This window comes from Podarcis pityusensis (assembly GCF_964106645.2).
Source record: "Podarcis pityusensis genome assembly, chromosome: 3".
Lineage (NCBI taxonomy): Eukaryota > Metazoa > Chordata > Lepidosauria > Squamata > Lacertidae > Podarcis > Podarcis pityusensis.
The window spans coordinates 16,692,968-16,713,165 of NC_138026.1; the positions used below are offsets into that span (position 1 = coordinate 16,692,968).

The 20,198-nt window shown below is 42.5% G+C and overlaps 1 long non-coding RNA gene across 1 annotated transcript in view; it reads right to left on the bottom strand.

The window, feature by feature from the left end:
• Window positions 1-8,746: 8,746 nt before the first annotated feature.
• Window positions 8,747-20,198, bottom strand: part of LOC308473695 — a 54,313-nt gene continuing 42,861 nt past the window's right edge. Inside the window, exons 4-5 of the long non-coding RNA XR_013984210.1 lie at window positions 10,968-11,159; window positions 8,747-8,956 (exon numbers count right to left, since the gene is read on the bottom strand). This is a non-coding gene — a long non-coding RNA (uncharacterized lncRNA). The remainder of the gene's footprint in view (window positions 8,957-10,967; window positions 11,160-20,198) is intronic.

The following is a 20,198-nucleotide window of genomic DNA, read 5'->3' on the forward strand; positions in this document are numbered from 1 at the left end:
TTGCATTGCATTGCATTGCATTGTATTGTATTGTATTGTATTGTATTGTATTGTATTGTATTATATTATTATATTACAGTGGTACCTCAGATTACATACGCTTCAGGTTACAGACTCTGCTAACCCAGAAATAGTGCTTCAGGTTAAGAACTTTGCTTCAGGATGAGAACAGAAATCGTGCTCCAGCGGCGCGGTGGCAGCAGGAGGTCCCATTAGCTAAAGTGGTGCTTCAGGTTAAGTACAGTTTCAGGTTAAGAATGGACCTCTGGAACAAATTAAGTACTTAACCCGAGGTACCACTGTATATTATATTCTATTATATTTTAATAGCCAGGCATAGGGCCTTCTTGGTAGTGGTGCCCGCCCTATGGAATGCCCTCTCATCAGATGTCAAGGAAATAAACAACTATCTGACTTTTAGAAGACATCTGAAGGCAGCCCTTCTTAGAGAAGTTTTTAATGTTTGATGTTTTACAGTGTTTTTAATATTTCGTTGGGAGCCGCCCAGAGGGGGTGGGGTATAAATAAATTATTGTTAATAATAATAATAATAATACCCCACCCATCTGACTGGGTCTCCCCAGCCATTGTGGGCAGCTATCCACATATTTAAAAAACATAATGAAACATTTTTAAAAAACAAACCCTGCCTTATACAGGTCTGTCGTAAGATGTCTTCTAAACATCGTATAGTAAATAATAATAATAATAATAATAATAATAATAATAATAATAATAAATTATTTACATCCCGCCCCTCGGACTGGGTTTCCCCAGCCACTCTGGGCATCTCCCAACAGAATTAAAAGCACAACAAAACACTGAACATTTAAAAACTTCCCTAAATAGGGCTGCCATGTGCTAGCTTGATAGCAAACATTCCCATATTTAGCAGGGAGGGGTTATTTAAGTGGGCTTAGGTAAATGCACTTAGAATCTTCCCTTTGCTTGGGACTCCACTGTATGTATGTATGTATGTATGTCTTTATACCACACCTTTTATCAAGAGTTGATTATATTTATTTATCTCCTAGGCTCGGAGGGTCGCATCACTTCATCCCCTCCACCATTTCCCCGATGAAGCATTTAAATTATTCCTGATCTTAATCTTTTAAACATTCCCTAAGACTGTCATGGAGCATTACCAGCACAGAATGCAGATGCTGATGAGAAAGTCTACTTACACCTCCATCCACTTTCTCTCTCACTCGCTGAATGATCAAACCAAAGGAGATCACTATGCCTCTAGAGCCCTAGTGACCAAGGAGCCAGGAGAGGGAGGTGTCACAATGAAGGGCGTGTCACAAGGACCTCCGCAACCTAGCAACCACCAGCACTGTACTGGCACTACTCTCAACTGACACTACTAAGTTTGCTTATATGGCTTTTAATCCATGTTCAGCTTTTTACAAGTATGTAAAATGAAATTTATCCCTTTATATTCAAGCTTCCATTGTTCCTGCACCTACTGAGCTTTAGCTATCTAATCTACCTCTCTGCCTCTCTGGTGCAACTGCCACACAAATAATTAAAATTTCTGATTCGATGAAAGGTCTATTGCACAATGGTGATCCAGCAAAAATCCTTCACTTCTCCATTAAAATGAATATGGCTGGAGGGGCGGGGGAAAGAAGGAGCTGAGATTTTCCTGAGATGGCTTCCTCTGTGATGACAACCTTTATTCTCCCTCCTGAAGCCACAAGTGATTGAGGAAAGACTTTGCTATTTGTGGAATTTCTAGGGCTGCCCTACATTCAGAAATCACTGGAATTTCAAAGGCAGAATTGACATCCTGGGGGAATTTCTGAACGGCGGCACTTTGTTCTGGATCTTAGACAAGTCTAAGCGTAAACACAGCTCAACAAATTTGGGGTTTGTCTAAAAAAAGCTCAATAACCTTCGGGGTGTCCTGTTTTTTACTTTTTGAAATACGGCAAACCTACCCACTAGTATTTTCTTTAATTCATAATACAGCCATACCTCGGGTTACAGACGGTTCAGGTTGCGTTTTTTCAGATTACGGACACGCCGAAACCCAGAAGTACCGGAACGGGTTACTTCCGGGTTTTGGCAGTCGCGCATGCGCAGAAGCACTAAATCGCACTTTGCGCACGCGCAGAACTGCCGAATCGCAACGTGCGTGTGCACAGACGCGCCGCTGCAGGTTGCGAACTCTGTGGGTTGTGAATGTGCATCCTGCGTCCACTGTACTGCTACACTATTCATTCTAGTCAATTGCAGAGCTTTTTGGCATTTTTGTAAATATGAAATATGGCAACCCTAGGAGTTTTATCCTTTAGCAAATTGTGTACATCGGAGGAAACTGAACTCTGTCCGCCCTCCCCATTTCCCCCTCACAACTCAAAAGCATTCGAACTCCCTCTTCTTGACTTTTGGTATCATCCTGATAAGTCACTAACAGCTCCTTTCAGGTCTGCAAATTTGTTTTCTGAACCAATTTCCAGAGTCAGCATTTCTGTGCCTATGTCCACCGCCGCCATTCCACCAGGGAAAAGGCTCTTTCTTGTTTTTCGGCCTTGGAATCATCTGTGGCAATTTGTCTCCTGTACTGTATTGCTTTTCTGAGAAAAAAGTGTGTGCGTGAGTGTTTTGCTGGGTTTGACAAAGCTTTTACCATATGTGTTCCCTCACCCATCTGCAGCTTTGCTCTGGTTGTACCTGAGATGTTCTTGCAAAGCATTTTTTTTTTTTTTACTTTATACTTCACAAACAACAGAAAGGGATCCACGTTAAAAGGGCACAGAAGTGAGGGAAAGGGGATAGATTCCCGTCATGTGGGTGCACAGACGGTAAATTGTAAGCTGGCACAATTGTGGGTTTTCCCCCCTTAAGAGATTTATTAAATTTTCACAACTTTAACCAATTAATTTCAAATTTGTTATACATTTCTCTTAGAATTTGACTTCCCACCTTTCCTTCCACGCTGTTTTTATACCCATCCCTTCCACATACTTCATAATATCACACATTTCATCTAATACATATTTCTCTGTTTCATATGTTATCATTTGCTTCCTGTTTCTCAAATTTCAAATCCTGCCTGTCAGGGCCTTTTTTCAGCCGGAACTCAGTCCTGGCACCTCTCAGGTGGGCACCATTGACACTATAAGTGAACAAGGGTGATTTCATGGTGATTTCTGGCACCTCTTTTTCTAGAAAAAGCACTGCTGCCTGTGATTTCATTTGGTTGTGATCCCCCCCCCCCCAAAAAAAAATAATGATCCAAAAGAGACCTCCATTCTTCCACAAACTGTCCATCATTTTGATCTCTTATAAGCTAGCACAATTTGTTGACATTGCACAACGTCATTGCTGATCATGAGACACGTCTTGTTAAGGAATCAGCCTTAGCTTCCAGTTTCCCAGCTTTGTAGAGTGTGAGCCTATATGGGAGCACCTTAACCTTGGTCTTAAAACGACAAAAGGAAGGGGTTGTCATTAAATCAAATAAGTTACGTCAAATAATAATAATAATAATAATAATAATAATAATAATAATAATACTTTATTATTTATACCCCCGCCCATCTGGCTGGGTTTCCCAACAGAGTTTCTGGGCGGCTTCCAACAGAGCACTAAAATACAATAACCTATTAAATTATTTCCATGGGATAAATGAGAAACTTGACCGAGAGGATAGAAATAGTAACAAATATGAGCTAGGGCAGGCTTCCTCAACTTCAGTCCTCCAGATGTTTTGAGACTACAGTTCCCATCATCCCTGACCCCTGGTCCTGCTAGCTAGGGATAATGGGAGTTGTAGGCCAAAAACATCTGGAGGACTGAAGTTGAGGAAGCCTGAGCTAGGGGTTTATCATTTTTACGATGCTCCTATCCTGCAAGGAGGCCACAACAACCTTCTAAGGTGCTTAACATTAAGAGATATAAACTTACCCGTCAGTGAGGTTCATACCTGAGTATCAATTTGAATTTTGTATTCCCCACATTCAAACTAACAGTGTAACCCTAAGCATACAATTTTGGTAGTTTCCTTTAAAAATCACCAGCCTAGCATCATTCAAGGGTAATGCACTGAAGGAGTTATGCATGACTCTGCTACACGCACAACCTGATTTAGCAGCATAGGCCTGCTGGTGTCACATGCCCACGCACACATCTTTAATCGCCTCTGGGTTTTTCTATTGTGCCTTAGATCATTCATTTATTCATTCCTGCAGAATAATTCATTTGCCAACATGCAAAATTTATTCACTAAAAGACTACAGTGGCAGAGCTCCCTGCCCCCACCCTTCCAGCTTCATTTAGTCTCTTTCTTCAGCGTTCGGCACACAGGTTTCTATCTTTTTATTTTATTTTGAGCAGGTTATCTGAGGTTACTGTGTAGACATAGAAGAAGCCTGGATTGCAATACAGTTGACTCAAAGCTTGGTTACCATGATGCTCTTTAGAAATGTGGTTGGTGAGGGCATCCTGTAACTAAGCCCTTAATTCAGACAAGGTTGCCATATTTCAAAAAGTGAAAACCTGGACACAAAAAGTTGTTGAGCTTTTCTTCCAAAAACTAAAAAGAGAGAGAGAGAGAGTTTTTGAGCAATTTTGTATGACGTTCGCCAAAATCTACACTACCAACATGGGCTTTCATACGCTGCTTTTGAGGTCTGAATACTGGCTAAGTCTGGGAAATTCCAGATATATGGCAACCCTAATTCAGATCACATTTAAAGGTGTACTTACAATAATTCACATTTTTTAAGAATAGTACATAAACCAAAACACAATTATCTTCCAAAATCCTTGTTTCTCCAAATTTTGCAATGCTATGCAACGTTTACCCCAAAAAATGCATATACTAAAATGTGCATATGAATGCATATATTGATGAAAACAACATATATAAATGCATTATATTGGGATTGTCTTGCAAAATGGTGCATAAATTCGCATGATAAAATGCTGGTCGCTTTTCTGTAGGACTTAAAAGAAAATCGCAAGCTGATGCAGAAATGTGGAGAGCTAAGCTGAGAGTTGGGGAGGAGGGAATGAGAAAGCAAAATTGGTCACATTTACCCTTGGCTAAGGGACGCAGGTGGCACTGTGGGTTAAACCACAGAGCCTAGGGGCCACCAGGGGGCGCATTGGAAGATGGCCGACAATAACATCTCTCAGACCCGCACGAGGTAATTAAGAGGCTGCTATGGTAGCCTTCCTTGCCCCCCCAAGGGGATTGGGGGGGACTGCCTTGCCAGCTGTGTCCATAATTCACCCCCGGATTAGAAAGAAGGGGGTGTGGACACTTGGCACGAAGCCCTCGAGTGAGGTCGGCTCTCCCTGACGCTGTCTCTAATCAGCACACTGGTTCACATTAGCTCGAAATATATAATTGGAAATATATAATTGGAAAGAAGCTAATGCACATACATCAAGTGAAGATTGGGAATAAAGACTGCTGATCAATGGGATCTCTGTGAGCGGAGCGACGGGCTGGAAAAATAAATCAAGTGAAGAATCATCATTAAAAGACTGGTATGTCGGAGTGAAACGGAAAGGAGGGGGAGGAGGGGGAGAAAAATACTTTTCTTTTTGTGTCTTATGTGAGTACCAATAACCCTCCCCTCCAGAGAGAAGAATCGTTGCGATTATTAATCACAAGCAGGAGACCAAGAACTGTGTGGGAATGAATTACTGATTAAAGAGAGGACTGGTGGAAACATCGGGGAATGGAAGGAAAGTTTTATGACGCAGTTATAAATGGAATTTCGTGAAGACAGGCTTGCCTAAGGAGGATGAGAGGGAGGAGAACCAGGGTCATTGGAATGTGAATGTATGGTTATCGGAACGTTATCGTGACCTGGCAGGGCCCTCTGAGATATAGATTGGCAAGCCTGTGAATCAACGGACAGACTGTGGGAATATTTTTAACGGAGGTGTGGAAATGGTGTCTGTCCTTTATGTGATATGACTATTGGAGAGTGTAAAACCCACACAGGAGATGTTTGTCTTTCACCCGCTTGTGAAGATTATCAGAGATCACAAAGAAAGGAATATATGATAACAACAAGAAGATGAAGAAAATAACAAAAAGACTATCTGGACAGAACTGGATAAAACTGTTTAATCAAAGCAGCAGCAAGAGTGATGTTTGGACCCCTTTCGGAGCTTGAAGTATGGGTAACCCCAACAAAAATTTTAAAAATTTGGCTGTATAATTTGGAATTAATGTGATTTAATTGGCCTGTTAATAAAAATTATTTAAAAAACACACCAAACAAACCACAGAGCCTAGGGCTTGCTGATCAGAAGGTCGGCGGTTCGAATCCCCGCGACGGGGTGAGCTCCCGTTGCTCGGTCCCTGCTCCTGCCAACCTAGCAGTTTGAAAGCATATCAAAGTGCAAGTAGATAAATAGGTACCGCTCCGGCGGGAAGGTAAACGGCGTTTCCGTGCGCTGCTCTGGTTCACCAGAAGTGGCTTAGTCATGCTGGCCACATGACCCGGAAGCTGTACGCCGGCTCCCTCGGCCAGTAAAGCGAGATGAGCACCGCAACCCCAGAGTCGGCCACGACTGGACCTAATGGTCAGGGGTCCCTTTACCTTTACCTTACCCTTGGCTAAACGGTAACATGTTTAACATCTGAATCATACAGAGGAAACTTGCTTAAGGTCGATAGGGAAGGAATTCCATAAATTGGCACTGCCACACTAAATGCTCTCCTCCTGGTCGTTGTAGAGCGACCACTGTTTGACACTGTTAGCAGTGCCTTCCATTGACAGGCATAGTGTTCAAGTAGAGTTCATGGAACAAGACAATATTCTAACACTTCCCAGGAAATTAAGAAAGTGGATCAAAGATTCTTCATGTACGCCACAGCTGCAGCAAGAAATATGCTTGCCCAAAACTGGAAATTGCAAGAAGTTCCCACTATTGCGGAGTGGCAGACGAAAATGATGAGTTATGCAGAGTTAGCCAAACTGACGGGAAAAATTCAAGACCAGGATGACCAGAGGTTTCAAGAAAGTTGGAGTAAATTTATCATGTATATAAAAGGCAATTGTAAAGCTTTAAAAACACTGGCAGGTTTGAAATAGCTCTTATAATGTATGGCAGATATGGTAAATAAATAGAATACGTGATACAAGAAAATAAGGGATACTCGCTGAAGGGATGGAGGGAAGTTGCAAGCTCGGCAGAGCTAAAGTATTTATGTGATTTACTGCATTGTATTGTAAAAGTATGTTTAAGGAAAATAATAAAAATTTATTTGAAAAAAAGACAATATTCTAACACTTCCCAGTAACATCTGGCTTTCTAGATTTAATTGGGCATTGTCTTGTTCCATGAACCCTACTTGAAAAGAAATCGACTGGATATCACTAAACGAGGTGACTTGAGACTGAAGCTGACAAAATTGGTGTTTAATATGAAATCTCTCTGCAGCAGGCAGGAAGCACAAGGATCTCACTAGCGAGCTCAAATTTTGAATTTGTTAGGTACCTTTATTTTATTGTATTGTATAGCATTTAAAATGATCAAAGTATTAAAGAAAAAGCTTTCATTAAAATTATTTTATATTTATGCATTTCAGTTCTCTATTATATTTTTTGAAACTTGATTTGCTATTTTGTCATATCACTGCATATTACAATTAATTTTTTAACAATTTCTTAGTGATTTCTCCCTCGGTACTTCAACCATCCTTTCGTTCTTTTATTTTTCTCTTTCATGGATGCCATGTTCTTTGGGAGCTTGTTTAGACCAGGTTAATGGCCTTTTAGGCTTCTTCCATGTGAACAGCAGTTCACTTTTTGAATCATAAGAATTTTATGTCACTGAGGGAGGGGAGCACAAGGATTTTAGAGATGCTTAGGTGGGGCATGGCCAAAAAAAGGTTGGGAACCACTGTTCTAACCTCTTCCTATCTTGCTTGTTTTCCATAGAAATGGATGCTTGTTGTATGGAAGGACATTCAACGAGATGTGTCCAAACTTGTTGCCTCAAGTGACAGAGCCTAGGCATGTGTTTACCACCTCAGTAAGAACCAGGACTAAGAACAACAAGGCCCTTCTTCCCCTCGACTGTTTGGTAAGAGTGTTAAGATGAATTAGTGGAACCCAATTAGTTTTGTCACAGCCTGATTCTTGGCTCATGGTAACATGCAAGAGGGGCTTTTCACCAGTATTTTGGAATGCTCTCCCTACTGAAATGTGCATCTATGTATGTCTAATTTTAAATTAGTTTTACATAAAACTTGTGCACAACAAACATAACATTTTCAACATTAAAAAGGGGTTCTTTCGAACCTTCAGACCTCCTTCCTTCCCTCCACGGGTTCCATTTCTAAATTTTATTCCTGCATCTTTTACTGTAATCTATCTATTATATGGGACGTGGGTGGCGCTGTGGGTTAAACCACAGAGCCTAGGACTTGCCGATCAGAAGGTCGGCGGTTCGAATTCCCGTGATGGGGTGAGCTCCCGTTGCTCAGTCCCTGCTCCTGCCCACCTAGCAGTTCGAAAGCACGTCAAAAGTGCAAGTAGATAAATAAGTACCGCTCCGGCGGGAAGGTAAACCACGTTTCCGTGAGCTGCTCTGGTTCGTCAGAAGCAGCTTAGTCATGCTGGCCACATGACCAGGAAGCTGTACGCCAGCCCTCGGCCAATAAAGCGAGATGAGCGCCGCAACCCCAGAGTCGGCCACGACTGGACCTAATGGTCAGGGGTCCCTTTACCTTTTATCTATTATATAATCATAGAATCGAAAATTCATGTTACTTTACGAATGTCATTGTATTCCTGCCAATGATTTCAGCTGTTTACAGTGGTCTCTCAAATATATTAGAAAGTTATTCCAGTCTTTCAAGAATACTTGGTCTTCCTGGCTTCTGATCTCTCCCGTCAGTCTTGACATTTCTGCATATTCCATCAGTTGGGTCTGCCACCCTACTGAAATGCCTTTCAGTATTGGCATTTCACCAGCTCTAGAAGAAAAAGAAAAAAATCCCCTGTTTTTAATTGTTATTTTGAGCATTCTAGCTGTGGCGCTGTTTAAACGGGCATGTTTATTATGCAGTCTTAAGCTGAGAACAGAAATGTGATGTTTGGAAAGAGTTGATTCCTGGAGTGGTGGGGGGTTTTTTGCAGGGAGAAAGTTCACAGAATCACAGAATCATAGAGTTGGAAGGGAGTCTGAGGGTCATCTAGTCCAACCTCTGTGCAGTGCCAGAATTTCAACTAAAGCATCCATGACAGATATAACCATCCAGCCTTTGCTTAAAACCCTCCAAGGGAAGAGAGTCCACCACCTTCGCAGGAAGTTTATTCCACTGTAGAGAGGCTCTAACTTTCAGAAAGTTCTTCTGATGTTTAGTTGGAATCTCCTTTCTTGAATCCATTGGTTCAGGTCCTATCCTACCCTCCGGAGCAGAAGAAAACATCCTCCCTGTGGCAGCCCTTTCGTGTGGGATCTGAACCCGTGGGACATGTCCTGGACAGAGCACTGTGTTTTGGGGAGTGATGTACAGTGGTACCTCGGGTTACAGACGCTTCAGGTTACAGACTCCGCTAACCCAGAAATAGTACCTAGGGTTAAGAACTTTGCTTCAGGATGAGAACAGAAATCGTGCTCTGGCGGCATGGCGGTAGCAGGAGGCCCCATTAGCTAAGGTGGTGCTTCAGGTTAAGAACAGTTTCAGGTTAAGAACGGACCTCCGGAACAAATTAAGTTCTTAACCCAAGGTACCACTGTAGTTCTTCCTCTCCCATCTTCTCTGGAATCCAACTTCCTACGTATCAACAGGATTTCTCTTCTCTCTCAATAAGTCTGCTGCAGTCATACTTTAAAATCTGGTCACAGAATTACCAGAATGTTAATTTCTTTGGAAGGAGTGCAGAAAAACAGAGGCTAGACTGTTGGTGGGGACAGACTATTGCCAGCACATAACTCCGGTGCTTAAAAGCTCATTGGTAACCCTACTCAGCGCTGCCTGCATAGGTTTTATTTTTTTAATTTACTCTTTATTTTTGCATAAACAAAGAAAGAGAAATAAACACATCTGTTCTTTTATTATAATGCAGATATAGAGGCTGGAAGGACAGATCGTGAAGCTGAGGCTCCAATACTTTGGCCACCTCATGAGAAGAGAAAACTCCCTGGAAAAGACCCTGATGTTGGGAAAGATGGAGGGCACAAGGAGAAGGGGATGACAGAGGACGAGATGGTTGGACAGTGTTCTCGAAGCTACCAGCATGAGTTTGACCAAACTGCAGGAGGCAGTGGAAGACAGGAGTGCCTGGCGTGCTCTGGTCCACGGGGTCACGAAGAGTCGGACACGACTAAACAACTAAACAACAATAGAGGCTGTGTGCACCCCATAAATAAAGCATATGCCTTCCCCTATGGAATCCTGGGAAATGTAGTTTACCCCCCACAGAGCTACAGTTCCCAGCACCCTTAACAAACTACAGTTCCCAGAAAGACTATTGCAAGCAACAAGATTACACGGGCTAACGATCCGCTCTTGCAAATGCCAGTGTGGCAGCTTCACGCTTTCAGATATTGGCCTGAACCCTTGAACTGCATGGGTCTTTCCCTCCGGATATTTGCCCAGCAACAGGAGGAACGGCAACAATCCAGAAAGTCTTCAGCAAAATGGTTTTGGTGGGCATCCTGCAACCCAATTGGGATCTTCCCGAGAGAAGGAAGTTGCTGCAGCCCAACATCAGATATTTGATCCCAAAACAGTCTGCTTCAGACACTTGAAAATATATTGCCTTGTCTGTACTGTCTGGATGGTTAGAGAGTCTCTAGGGTAATAGAAAACATAGATGGACTTGAATTCATAACAGAAAAAAAAAGAACTGTGCCAACTGATTAGTCACACCGAAGTAGCAATCTTTTCTAAGAACTGTGAGCTTTCTTTGTGGCACAAAGCTTATTTGTTTTGTTTTCCCATATTTGTCCCCCCAGCCCAATATATGAAACTCTGAAACCTTATCAATCTTTTTATGGTTCACTTCCAAACTCATTCCTGCCTTCAGACTCTCAACCAAAGTCCACAAGAGAAACGTTCTGCAGTTCTTTACCCAACTTAGGGCAGCCTGGGCGTTACAGCATATTACCAGTAGCTTTTTCTTCTGCACTGCAGCATACATGTCTGAAGCCTGGGTAGTCTGACAGCAGTTCTTAAAAAAGTAAATAAATTATTAGATTTTTCATTTTTGACATTTCAAAATAATCATTTTACGAACTTTAAAATATCCAATGACTTCCCTTCTTCTCCTTCCATGGTTCATTTTGTACGTCCTCTATTCCTGCATATTTTACCTTCACCATTCAGATCAGATTTCCACTTTTACAACAATCAATTATTACTTACACTGTTGAATTTATCTTCATGCTGCCAACGTTTCCAGCTGAGTTCAGTGGTTATCCATATATTCAATGAATATTTTCCAATCCTCTTTAAATAGACGTTCTTCTTGGTTTCTTATTCTGTCTGTTAAACCTGCAAGTTCTGCATATTCTAACATCTTAAGTTGACAGTCCTCTTTATGAGGGACCTCGCTCACTTTCCATTTGGGGGATAGAAAAAGACGGGCCGCTGTTGTTGCGTACATCAATTAGCTTTCCTGACACCTAGGGATTTGTCTGGATTATTCCCAGTAGAAAGGACGCTGGTCTTTTGGGGAAAGCAGTTTAAAACTTTTTTTTAAACTCATTATAAATCATTTCCCAACATTCTTGTACCTTTTTACATATCCAGGACTGATAGCAATTCTACCCATTTCTGGAAAGTTTGAATCTCACTGTTTGGGAGATGCAGGAGACCCGACCCCTTCAAATATGACACACTCCCAAAGAACAGGTCTCCCATTCACTCGTTGCCACTATATTTCTAAGGGGCTTCTTTTTATTCCACTGGAAACTAGAAACAAGTTCATTTTAAAAAATGATAATAATAATAATCCCCCCTGTAGCAAAGGGTATACAGTGGTACCTCGGGTTAAGTACTTAATTCATTCCGGAGGTCCATTCTTAACCTGAAATTGTTCTTAACCTGAAGCACCACTTTATCTAATGGGGCCTCCTCCTGTTGCTGCACCGCCGGAGCACGATTTCTGTTCTCATCCTGAAGCAAAGTTCTTAACCTGAGGTAATATTTCTGGGTTAGCAGAGTCTGTAACCTGAAGCGTATGTAACCTGAAGCGTATGTAACCTGAGGTACCACTGTATAAGGAAGTAAACTGTGCATCTCTGATACTGTGGATATAATACACATCTGTTTCTGTGCAATACCATAAATCCATTAACCTTGAGGTTATTTTCAGCTGTCTTCACAAAGATAAGGCATCACACAATAAACAGCATTTTCCCACCCCCCACCCCATGCTCAAAACCTTTGCTCTATACTTCCTTACCCTGGAAGTAAATGCAAAAGAGGCACAGAAGCTTCTTCCTGTCTAGAACTTTGAGAATAATAATAATAATAATAATAATAATAGGGGCTGGCTGTGCACAGGACACTCCATCCCCCCAGGGAACAGCCCCTAAGTGTGTCTGTCACTCATGTCTTAATATATGCCCATGCCATCCTGCTGTGTCTGTTTATACATAAAAAACCAAGGTAACCAGAGATGGAAGGAAACAAAAGCACTCCAACCAAACCACAGAAAGGAAAGGGATTGTGGAGGGAAGAAGGCTGTTTTTGGGTTTCTGTTGGGCAAAGGGACACTGCTGACTTCAGCCATGGGGTCGACAGAGTTGGTTTAGCCCCCAATCCTGTGTGGCTCTCCATGTGGAGGTTGTTCCATAGCATAATCTCACTGCTGTTCATAACATCACCCTTGGAATGCAACCAAATGAAATCAGTAGGATGACGACATCTTCCTTTCCAATATGTTTGATTAGCTGCTGTTTCTGGGAGAAGACCCTCCTTCAACAAAGATTTATAGGTGTTAGGTAAGCAAGCTTTCCCGTCGTGTTACGTCTGTCTAATTCTTTATCCCCAACCCATTAATATGTATGCTGCAATGACTGACTTTTCTCCTTTCCTTTCGAGGCCGTCCTTTAGCTTATTTCCTCAGAACTGAGACAGTAAACAGAATGCTGCAATGCAGCAAACCCAATGCTCTGAAAAGAGTCACAGAGCAGGGCAGACAGTACGATCAGGGAAACTTCACTTTATTTGCTTTCGAGCAAAAAAAACTTAAGAGAAACCAAATTGTCCCAGTGTGTTTGCCCCAAATGCAACCACCACCTCTGTTTTCTGCACAGAGTAGCCTCTCATAGGGCTATATGTTACAGACACCTTTCAAAGTGTCCCCATTTTCTTAAAAAATTTTCTGAGGTGAAAAATGTGCAGCGTTTCTTCCTTCGCAAGGGAGAAGTAAAAGTTGGAAAGGCAGCAGCCCACTATGTTCATTCTCTGAGGACTCTATGATGGGAGTTTCCTCTTATTGTGTTGGCTTCAAGTGCATTTCCTCCCCCCCTATTTTGATGGAACCCCCAAGCCATCTGGTGAACGCTATCTCATCGGACAAAGCACACTGAGGGATGCATTCTCAGGAAGATTCAATAAGAGTCTGCGAGCGTTTCCTAAAATAGCAGAGGAGCTGGAAGAACAGAGGGCAGACAGAAAGAAATCAGTCCCAAGGGAGATGTTGTAAACATAAAGGACACTTCCTTGGATGTACAATTCGGAACGGGCAACCGAGAGCACAGGGGAAAACATTTATCCAAAGTATAGCCTGGGGAACTGAAGTCTGTAGGTCATTTCATAATACTTGGGCTCAGTCCTCAGATAGGCAGAAAGGAGGTACCAGTACTCTTAACTTGATAGAAGCGCCATGGACACTAGCACAAAATGGCTACAATGGGGAGTCATGATGTCAACACAAAATTAGAAAGCATACACTGGCAACTTCATGCTAACAATGGGAAGTCAGCTTGTCCTAATGATGGAGAACACACTATTGATTCCCCGCCCCCATACAATGATACTGTTGTTGTGTAATAGCAAGGGTCATTCCCATGTTCCGGAAAAAAATATACAAAGTGGCTCTCCGAGTTTTCTCTCCCACACTCACCATATACGTACAGACCACAGTGTAAGGTTGCCATATTTTGAAGAGTAAAAAAGGGGACACATTTGCCGACTTCTGTGGTGACTCTCATTTTACATTCCCATAAAAAAGAGGGCATGTCCTGGAAAAAGAGGACATATGGCAACCTTGCACAGACCATCCCCATATAGAGAGCCACACATAACTTCTCTCCCTTTGCCTATGGGCATTTCTCTCTCACACACATACATGCAATACACCCCTCTCCTTTCTCTGTCACGCACATCAACACCCAGAAACCACACATCCCCCTCTTTCTATCTCTCTCTATCACGGAGATTGCACATTGCTCCCTCCTTCACAGGCAATGCACATAGACCTATTCGTACATTCTCCCTCTCGTACGCATGCACAATTACAGTCAGGTAAGACAGCTCACCATCCTTCTCTGCAAAAATGTAGCTTTCTGTGGTGTGTTTGCGCACTCAAATGTGTGGCAGAGTGAGCAGGGCACACACACACACACACACACACACACACACACACAGGAAATCAAGCAAGCCCCTCCTCTCCTTGGAGGTTGTTAAGAAGAAGAGTTTGGATTTGATATCCCGCTTTATCACTTCCCGAAGGAGTCTCAAAGTGGCTAACATTCTCCTTTCCCTTCCTCCCCCACAACAAACACTCTGTGGGGTGAGTGAGGCTGAGAGACTTCAGAGAAGTGGGACTAGCCCAAGGTCACCCAGCAGCCGCATGTGGAGGAGCGGAGACACGAACCTGGTTCACCAGATTACGAGTCATAGAATCATAGAGTTGGAAGAGACCACAAGGGCCATCGAGTCCAACCCCCTGCCAAGCAGGAAACACCATCAGAGCACTCCTGACATATGGTTGTCAAGCCTCTGCAGTCTACTGCTCTTAACCACTACACCACACTAGCTCTCTGTTAAACAGGTTGGATGGCCATCTGTCATGGATGCCTTAGCTGAGATTCCTGCATGGCAGGGGGTTGGGCAAGATGGCCTTTGGGTCCCTTCCAACTCTAAGATTCTTTGATTCTACAATTGGCCACCAAAGTTGGTGTAATGAACTCCGGAGCCTACCTCCCAGCCTGAGAAAGCTGCAGGAATGTGAATAATTGTTCATTAAAATGTTTCTTTCTGAGCTGGGAGTGTGTGTAAAAGGATGGGAGAGTAAGAGAATAAAGGTCAAGCAAATCGCAGTGTTAAACTGGCGGTTAGCAGCAGCAGAACTGCAAATAGTAAAATCCATTGCATAAGGAGTTCTCGTAGTACAGCCTGGAGAATCCAAGTCAATGACGCCATTTTGCAAAATGCAAGAGTGGTCCGATTTGATAGGCGTTTTGTGAGCTGGGTACTGAAATGAAACCAGTTCATATCGGGACATTGTGAGAAAAAGAAAATGTCTAAATGAATGTGAGCGCCTTCACTACATCACACACTGTGTTAGAACTAACCAGTCATACTATTAAAAAGTTGAACAGGAAACCCGATTTCCAGGCAACCAAGTGAAAGAAAAAGAGACACTTGTATAGTCTCTTTCAAAAGTGACGCTGACAACCTTCGATGTAGCATTTTACTCTGGCGTAACATTTCTTGAATGGCACTACAGTGGTACCTTGGGTTACATACGCCTCAGGTTACATACGTTTCAGGTTACAGACTCTGCTAACCCGAGATGAAAAATAGATAATATGCAGAAGATGAAAAATAAAGTAGGGGTCATCTGTGATGTGCATAATGTTTGCATAGTGCCTGAGGTTATGTGGAGGAAGAATTTTTCCTCTCATACAGATGATATTGTCTACCCTGGGCCAAGTCGGTTTTATAAGGTATTGACAGATCACATCCATTTCCTCATTGACAGGTCATGAACATCACTGGGGAAAAGGCTGTTTATATTTTATGCCCTTGCACAATTAAACTTGCCTGAAAGGTTCATCAAGCGGATTCACATTAATATTGTGTCTCCCCAAATCCAAAAGTCACTGGATTTGTGTCAGAGTCTTTCCACATCAAGGGGACGTGTTTCCTTTCCTCGTTGACCTTGCTTTGGAGTCATTACCGTGTGCAATCAGGGCTAATGAGACAATTGATTCAAGGAAAGAGGGTAATAAATATAAGGGCGATGTTTTGCAGAGATGGCATGATGCCTGTTCTTGCCTCATCCTCTGTAATCTACAGGTGAATTGTGGCAGCTCAAAACACACTTTGGATGCTACACTGGTTACTCAACTCACTGAGGTAGAAGAGAATTAGAGTTAGCTGGCTTGGGAACTCAGTTGAAGCCAGGCATCTCCAACCCGGTGCCCTCCAGATATGGTGGAATTACAGTTCCTGTCAGCATGGCCAATGGTCAGGGACAGAGAGAGAGGTGTAGTTCAAAACAACTAAAGGATGCCAGGTTGGAGGAGTCAAATGCTCCCCGAGACCTTTTATTTATTTATTTGGGAGGGGGATTTTTATTTTACAGATATAAATTTATAATAATAACAAATACATATCCGTGTATAGAGAATTCTCTGAATCTCTAGACTTCCCCCCACCCCCTCCATGAGCCCTATTGTCAACATTTTCAACTGCATATTATTCCATACTTTACATTTTATATCCATCCATATTATCCATAATATTTGTTACATTAAAGATAAGGGTAAAGGGACCCCTGACCATTAGGTCCAGTTGCGGCCGACTCTGGGGTTGCGGCACTCATCTCATTTTATTGGCCGAGGGAGCCAGCGTAGAGCTTCCGGGTCATGTGGCCAGCATGACTAAGACGCTTCTGGCGAACCAGAGCAGCGCACGGAAACGCCATCTACCTTCCCGCTGGAGCGGTAACTATTTATCTACTTGCACTTTGACGTGCTTTTGAACTGCTATGTTGGCAGGAGCAGGGACCGAGGAATGGGCACTCACCCCGTCGCAGGGATTCGAACCGCCGACCTTCTGATCGGCAAGTCCTAGGCTCTGTGGTTTAACCCACAGCGCCACCCACGTCCCAGGCATTTGTTACGTTACAAGTGAAATTAAAATCCTGCTAATGTTTTCATCTGCTTACAGTGGTCTCCTAAGTAAATGATAAAGTTTTTGTCCTCTTGGTTCCTGAGCTTTCCAGTCAGCTTTTTCCATTTTGGCGTAGTCCATCAGCTTAGTTTGCCATTCCTCTCTGGTAGGGTCCCTGAGACCTTTTAGATAGCTCAAAGATAAATTTAAGCATTTAGATATTTGGATCCTAAAACAAATTAACAAAAATTGATCAGGTTAGTACGGGCATGCAGTTACCCAGTATAACCTTGGATTTGAAATGCTGGCAAGCATTTTCTTATTGGTAGGAACTTAATGTAGGTTTGTTGTTTTTTCTTAATAAAACAGTATTCTGTTTGTTTCTTAGAGCTCAACATGGAATTGTTTAACAGTGTAGTCCTATACATGAAGTTCAATGGGACTTACTCCCAGTTAAGATAAAATGGGACCCTTATTCAGCTGTTTTTTGTTAAATAAATTCCATGCTCTGCAACAAACTATGAGGTGACAAATGGCCAGAAATCTCAAATTCAAAACTACAGTTGTCAGATGGATGGAAAAGTTTCTGCTCTCCTGAACTTGCCAATTCCCAGACAGTCCTTTTACTTGCACAAACTTTCGGGTGACAGCTCAATGACTCTTCTAAGCAAGTGAGATGGATGAGTTCTGAAATGACCTATCCATGACTACTGCAGAGCCACTACCACCACCACCACCGCCGCTGCTGCTGCTGCTGCTGCTTCTTCTTCTTCTTCTTCTTCTTCTTCTTCTTCTTCTTCTTCTTCTTCTTCTTCCTCCTCCTCTTCCTCTTCCTCTTCCTCCTCTTCTTCGTCATCTTCTTCTTCTTCCTCTTCTGCAATCACTTGTAGCCAGGTAAGATTGTCTTCCATGAACACAGTTTTATTGATGTGTCCGTAAGTGACTGTGGAGGCCAATTCTGGATCCACATGTCCTTCCACAGCGGGGACATAGGTTTCCCAGTAAGAATTGATCATGGTGAGGGTTTGCCAAACATACCTTGCTCTTAGCTTGTTTCTCCCTTTCGTCCTGAGTCCGTGCTTCTTCAAAGTCCATGGTATAAAAGCTACAGTGGTACCTCAGGTTCAGAACTTAATTCGTTCTGGAGGTCCGTTCTTAACCTGAAACTGTTCTTAACCTGAAGCACCATTTTAGCTAATGGGGCCTCCTGCTGCTGTTGCGCCGCCGCCACATGATTTCTGTTCTCATCCTGAAGCAAAGTTCTTAACCCAAAGTAATATTTTTGGGTTAGTGGAGTCTGTAACCTGAAGCGTCTGTAACCCGATGTACTACTGTATTCTCCAAGGTTTGGTACAAGATTTGTACCTAAGATGAAATGAACAAAGTTACCTTGTGTGTCCCGTATTGGCCTTTCAATCGTTAATTAATGTTTATAATAATTCAAAGTGCTGGAGATGCACTGAAAGGGAAGTTTATTTCACTCTACTGTTATGGTCTTGCAGAGTCCTGGGAAATTTGGGTTTATACAGTAAGTGCCCATGCAAATTCCATTTACAATTTGCTCTTCTCATCCCTTGGAAATCATCTTTGTCTTGCCCATATTCTAAGGCCGTGAGCTTTTGGCTTATACCCAGTACGCTACATTTATTCCTAGACTTCAGGTACTACAACTTTGGAAAGCCACAGACCAGCCAGAATTCCAGATCCAGGGGGTGGAAACTGTAAATTCTGCTTCTCTCTAAGAAGCAAATTGCTTTTCTAAAAAAGGGACATGTGTTACAGACTTTTTTTTTTAACGGGCATCCTGTTCATGTTCTAATGTTGTTTATGATGATTATAACTCACATTTTCACTTCAGTTCCTGTGACTTTGTCTTTGGGGACCCTGTCCTCTGTTTTTGGGGGATACTTGCTAAGCCACCAAGATTTTCACCTGCTATTTTGGGAGCCCCTGCCCTTACCCTTGCATGTGTTAATATGTGTGTAGATTTCTGCCCTCCACCCTTTTATGTGTATGTATCTCCCCCCCCCCCTTTTAATGATAGCAAGACCTTTTCCTTAAGTATAAAAAGGAAAGGGAAAGAAAGCCTTATATTAATAGTAAGACCGCCCTCTCCAAAAGAATTTTCACATTCCCAGGGATATTGATTCAATCTGATCTAGTCGATTTATTCAGAAGACAGGTAGCAGATATCCATATGCTAAAAATTACAATCTGGAAGAATAGCAGAGTGCATGTTTGGACTACAGAACAGCTGTGGTTCAACCAGTCACACAAGTTATCAACAACATAGGCATGTGTGTGCATTTTTTCCATATGACACTTTCAGTCATTGTCATATTTTGCCACAAAGATTTAAGATTTTTTAAAAATAATTTTATGTGCCGGGGATGCGGGGAGGTGATGTAGAACTTCACGTCACCAAAAGAGTTGTTTGGGGGGGGGGTGTTATGTACAGAGTTGAATAGGATCCAAAATGCAGCAGTCTGATTGGTCCTAGAACAATAGGATCCAAAATGCAGCAGTCTGATTGGTCCTAGAACAATAGGATTCAGAATGCAGCAGTCTGATTGGTCCTAGAACAATGCAGCAGTATGATTGGTCTGCAGGAGCCACCCAATCCAGCTCCAGATGGAAGGGAATCCACAACCTGATTGGCCTACAGGAGAATTCCAGAATTAGCCAATCACGTGCAACTCATTGCGTAAATAATGTATAGAAAGCAGATACTATGGGGGAACTTTCATTCCTCCTCACCACTATGAGCTGAATAAAGAGCATGAAAGCCACTCTCAGCTCCAAGTATATTTCAGGGAGTAACTGAAAGAGAGGTAAGTTAGAATACACTGTGCGCATGGATCGTGGCCTCTGCTTGGAACCTGCTATAGCACGATAATTGATTTTTCCATTTTGAAGAATACTTATGAAAATTGCTGCAGAGCACTTAGAGAGAGGATTAACATTTTTCCAGGTGGGTACAATTGGCAAGGTGACATTTCAGATAATGGCTTTTAAACCCTGTGGTGCTGCAGCCAGAATTGACTTCTGCCATTTCACCCCGCACCTCTGGGATTTGCTCTGAAATTCAAGCACACTGACATGGCCTTTGCTCCAAGATTGTGCCTTGAAAAGCTGA